The following is a 5490-nucleotide window of genomic DNA, read 5'->3' as shown; positions in this document are numbered from 1 at the left end:
AACCTTGAGAATCAAATATCCAAGATTAAAATAGAGCCAGAGGTGGACATATTAAGAGAGTTTATATTCTGATATTAATAAATAATTATGTTTAGAACCTTGAGAATCAAATATCCAAGATTATAATAGAGCCAGAGGTGGATATATCAAGAGAGTTTATATTCTGATATTAATAAATAATTATGTTTAGAACCTTGAGAATCAAATATCCAAGATTAAAATAGAGCCAGAGGTGGACATATCAAGAGAGTTTATATTCTGATATTAATAAATAATTATGTTTAGAACCTTGAGAATCAAATATCCAAGATTATAATAGAGCCAGAGGTGGATATATCAAGAGAGTTTATATTCTGATATTAATAAATAATTATGTTTAGAACCTTGAGAATCAAATATCCAAGATTAAAATAGAGCCAGAGGTGGATATATCAAGAGAGTTTATATTCTGATATTAATAAATAATTATGTTTAGAACCTTGAGAATCAAATATCCAAGATTAAAATAGAGCCAGAGGTGGATATATCAAGAGAGTTTATATTCTGATATTAATAAATAATTATGTTTAGAACCTTGAGAATCAAATATCCAAGATTAAAATAGAGCCAGAGGTGGATATATCAAGAGAGTTTATATTCTGATATTAATAAATAATTATGTTTAGAACCTTGAGAATCAAATATCCAAGATTAAAATAGAGCCAGAGGTGGACAGATCGAGAGATTTTATGGTCAATGAATGTAATCAAAATCAGGTTAGGAATACAAATAAGGGAAAAGGCACAGTACGATAAATTGATGTAAATCCCCAATTACGATAAACCAAATCACCCACTTCTACTGTAGTTTTAATTGTTAGCGGAAAAATTTTGACACTCAATGTTTGTGCAACCTAATAAGTTTTCATCATGAAAACGAATAAAAAACTTTGGGTACCGGTATGATTAACAGTGAAGTGTACCCTTTCTCCCTGATAATTTAAAATTCCGATAATTTCTTATAGTTGTTTATGAAACCAGAACGAATGGTCATTTTTTTTTACCAAAACAAAAAAGCAAGTCTGCTATATAGTAATCCTGACCATTATTTAGTTATACAATCATTTTAATCTGTAACAAATATATTATTATCAGGTTTTATAAACTAACAAGCGGCTGCGCCACTATCATATAGGGGATCTATATTCTATATTCTTTGAAACATCCCAAGACCTAATTCTGAAAATGAAATTGCTTAAAACCATCATGGGACATATTTAAAGCTTACCTAAAATAAAGAACCCAATCAGTTCAGTAGTTATTGAGATCTTAAGCTTCAGACAAAAAACCTTTACTATTTTATATAATATCCATAGACACAGTGTTTCGCCTATTTAGGGCTCATCAGTATGGCTCAATTCATCAGAGTTAATTTTGCATGTGGCGGGGCTTGAACCGGGAACCCTAAGATTACCAGGCCAACACCCTACCCATTGTGCTATTACCCCATGACGAGTAAGGATTGAATTTTCGAATGATTTTATGATGAGTTAAACTACAAAACCTATTCTCTGTTAATGTATAGGAAGGATGTGAGGGTTTGAATGATGAGGAGCAGGAAAGTTTACGTGAGCCGGATATAAACTTTCATGACTGGATTGCCAAACATAAAGGTAAATATTAGGGTTGGACCGGATATCCGGACATTTTCATTATCCGGCCGGATACTGGATATTAAAACTATCTGGATACCAGATATCCGGCTGATTTCTAATTCCGGATATCCGGTAATTTGTCGGTTATCGAACTTTGGCCAGATATCCGGCCAGATACCGGATATTGAAACTATCCGGATACTGGATATCCGGCTGATTTATAATTCCAGATATCCGATAATTTGCCGGATATCGAACGTTGGCCCAATATATGGCAAATATCCTTTCATATCCTTTTTTATAGGGTGGGTGTAAAATCCTTCATTTTAGGTGTTAAATGACAAAAAATGCATTATCAAAAAAAGGGTTACAGCAAATATTAATTAAATTTAATTTGGTTTTCTTTTGCCAGAAGTTCATTTTCGCGTGAAAGTCCGTAAATCGGGTGGCTAAGATAAGTCCAAATATTTAAATTATGAAATTAAGAATTTTAGTTTTTGTTAACATAACATGTTTTTTGTTTGTGAAATCAAATTAGAGAAGTACAATAAAGTAACCTATATTTATAAATAAATCATTTCATTCAGAGTTCTAACAACAAGCAAAACGTTTTATATTATTGATATAAACTTAATATCTTTCGATTAAACAAAAGCATTTGACTAATTCTTCTTTAACTTTTTATATTTAACTAAAAGCTTTGATATATTTATTTTAAGACTTAAGTAACAAAAAGATTACATTAATTTAGTGTCAGTACACACTTACAAATTTTCATTCATGTTTCTTATACAATTATTAATGTATATACATTGTTTAGATCTTGTAATAAGGTAATGAGTATAATTATTAGATGATAATATATTATACAAAATATTCATTCATTCATATTATTTTCTTATAGCATAATATCCATTCATAATTTTTCGTCCCATATTTAGAATTTAAAATATGAAAAAAGAACTCTATTCTTATCAAAAAATAACTTTTAGATAATTTGGGAGCATTAGATCAAAAAAAATATTTAAAATATAAATTTATTGTTACAAAAAAGTTATATTATACAAGTGCACAGCTAAAACGTAATTTCTTGCAGAAAAAAAGGCAATATAAATAAAGCGGCTATATGGATATGACTTTGGATATATTTTTACAGAAACTGTTGCACTTGAAAATATTTTTTTTTATCGCATCGTTTTATAGACAACTTTCCGCGGATAGTACAATGAAAATTAAAAGCTTAAAACCAGTTTTATGATTTGTATTTTCTTTTGGAAAACTGTTTGTAATACAATGCTATGCAGGATTTTTCAGTACGGCTGAGAACCGGTTCTAATCCAGCGGCTATTAATCGGTTTTGATGCCATACTGAAAAATATTACGGCTAAAGGCATTAGATTTCATAAGAGCATTGCCACCATTTCTCCAGTCACGGCATTCCCTTAATTTAGGATTGTCTGGGGGCTGGACACAGGAAGATCATCTCATTGTTGTAAAGTTAACTCACAGGTAACTAAAATATAGCGCTAGAAATGACAATAAAAGTATAAGTAAAGATGTATAACCAAGACAACTACCAGGTCCCAGTGGTGTGATCCTTTATTCGTCTGCTAGCAAATTGCTTTCTGCACTGTTGTAGCAACATGGCTTAGTTAATATTTCCAACGCTATTGGCTGAATTTCAAAGACCTAATTGAAAGTAGGCATAGCGTTCCCACCAAGAGAACAGAAAGATATTAAACCCTTGGCCGCTCTATACTTTTACTTTAATGAAATGACAGCCGCTACAGAAAGTACACATGTTGTAAAATGTATATTGGCCTATCATTGGTCATTCATATTGAATGGTGTCATTTTTTTATAGGCACTATATAATGCTTCTTTCTAGCCGACTTAAAACCTTTATCATATTTATTTTAGATAATAAAAATAGAATTGCAACATAATTTACTAAAAGCCATTAAATAGGGTAAGTTTTGTTGATTTTAATTTGTATTATATTTAGGTAGTGGTAAATGTTTCAAAGGTGTTAAAATAAATATAGTTGCTTTAATGCAAGCAATAAATGGAAACTCAATTTTAATTAATGTACTATTTTTTTCTTTTAGGTCAGTTACTTATTTTTCTTTTGTTAATTCTTATTAAAACTATTCACAAATTTAATTTCTTCTTAATTTATTTCTAAAGCAATATAACATGTCCTAATATATGTGCAAATACTAAATTTATTGTAAATTTATGGCCCCTTAAATTTATTCTGCCAATTGAATTCTATTTCTGACAGAATAAATGTGCAAAATTACATTTACCATAATTGAACAGAGTTGAATAAAGTTATTTTCCCCTCACCATATCTTGAAGCAGGGACAGATATTCATAAATATTTCATGCTATCCATTATTTTGTTTTAATCAAATTTTATTTTAAAAAATTTAAAATACTGTATTTTTTTGTAATGTCTTTTGCCTAAGAAAATTACTTAATACCTGATCCCTGTTCTTACCATCACATACCTATTTAAGATACAAAGTAGAACGATGTCTGTCTGTCTGTTTGTTTGTAACAGGATCTAGCTAACCGCTGAATCGATCAGGTTCTCCTTAACAGGGTATAAACTCTCATAGGTCCCGGTAAGGTTTATAACTATTTTGGGGAAGGGTACCACCTCCTTCCCCAAAGAAATCGACAAAAATAAAAATATAAAGTAGCAAATAATGCTTTTCTAGTAAATAAATTAGAGCTTTAGTTTTATTATGATATAATAAATGGACTAAAGTTCCACAAGAATACATTATGCATTACTAGCGGCTACACCCTTAGAGGCCTCTAGGGGCACGTAATATGTTTTCTTTTCAATCTAAGCATGTTTTGCGATTTCTCTTGAGAAGGTGGTCGTACCCTCCCCCAGAATAGTTATAAACCTTCCCGGGCCCTATGAGAAGCTACCCTGTAAAGGATAATCATATCGGTTCAATGGTTTGTGAGATCCTTCGGTTCAGACAGATAGACAGAGATCCTGTTACTTTATTAAAACTCCTAGTTTTGAGTTAAACCTGTTCCTAACCGAAGCTAGGTGTGTTCCATACATTATCAAAAGCGAAGCTTTTCTATAATTAGAGTCGGTCCGTACGTCACGGACATTTAGCTCTTTTCTTTAATTTAAACATGTTAGAATTGTCCTATCGATTCCAAACTTTCCATGGTGATTCCTGTAGTAGTTAGTTACGATTTAAAAATTTTAGCAACTCTATATTCGTTACCAGAATGTCCGTACGTCCATTTAAACATGTTTATTTTTAACTTTTTTTAACAACAATTTTTTATGAGATATTATTATCCGATTGATCTGATTTTTGAAGTACCAATTTCTATTACAATAAGGTATAATGTTATAAGCGAAGCATCTCTAATCAAGTCCTAAAAATGTTAGTATGTCCTAAAGCAATATCCTTTATTTAAGCAGTTTTTCAGTAAATTTAATTACACTTTGTTTCGATTTTATACACTTATATTCCGATTATTCAGTTCTGACACTCTACAAGTGTTAATGTTCGTTTGTGTACTAATTCAGAGCTTTGGTTTTATGAATGTTCTCATCCTTGTGTAGAATGTGTTGAGAGTAGGAAATTAAATGTGATAAAATGTATTGTAATGTAAATGAAACTGTTCAGATATGCAAACTCTCTAATGTTCAGATATACAAACTCTCTAATGTTCAGATATGCAAACTCTCTAATGTTCAGATATGCAAACTGGCGAAGAAAACCTGAGAAATTTCTGGAGGAGGTTTGGTCACAAGTCAAATCTGTTTCTTCAAGGAATAACATTCTTTTTAAGAAATACTAGAGGATGCGCCC

At 30.8% G+C, this 5490-nt stretch overlaps 1 long non-coding RNA gene across 1 annotated transcript; it reads left to right on the top strand.

Annotated features, from left to right (window-relative positions):
• The first annotated feature begins 1561 nt into the window (after nt 1-1561).
• LOC145314814 (uncharacterized) lies at nt 1562-5448 on the top strand. Its single transcript, XR_013877880.1, has 3 exons — nt 1562-1651; nt 3085-3142; nt 5377-5448. It is a non-coding gene; the product is annotated as an uncharacterized LOC145314814 (long non-coding RNA).
• Nucleotides 5449-5490: the final 42 nt, after the last annotated feature.

The sequence above is a fragment of the Acartia tonsa genome, chromosome 1 (genome assembly GCF_053477335.1).
Source record: "Acartia tonsa isolate MP-2025a chromosome 1, ASM5347733v1, whole genome shotgun sequence".
Classification (NCBI taxonomy): Eukaryota; Metazoa; Arthropoda; class Copepoda; order Calanoida; family Acartiidae; genus Acartia; species Acartia tonsa.
This window is presented reverse-complemented; position numbering and strand designations above follow the sequence as displayed.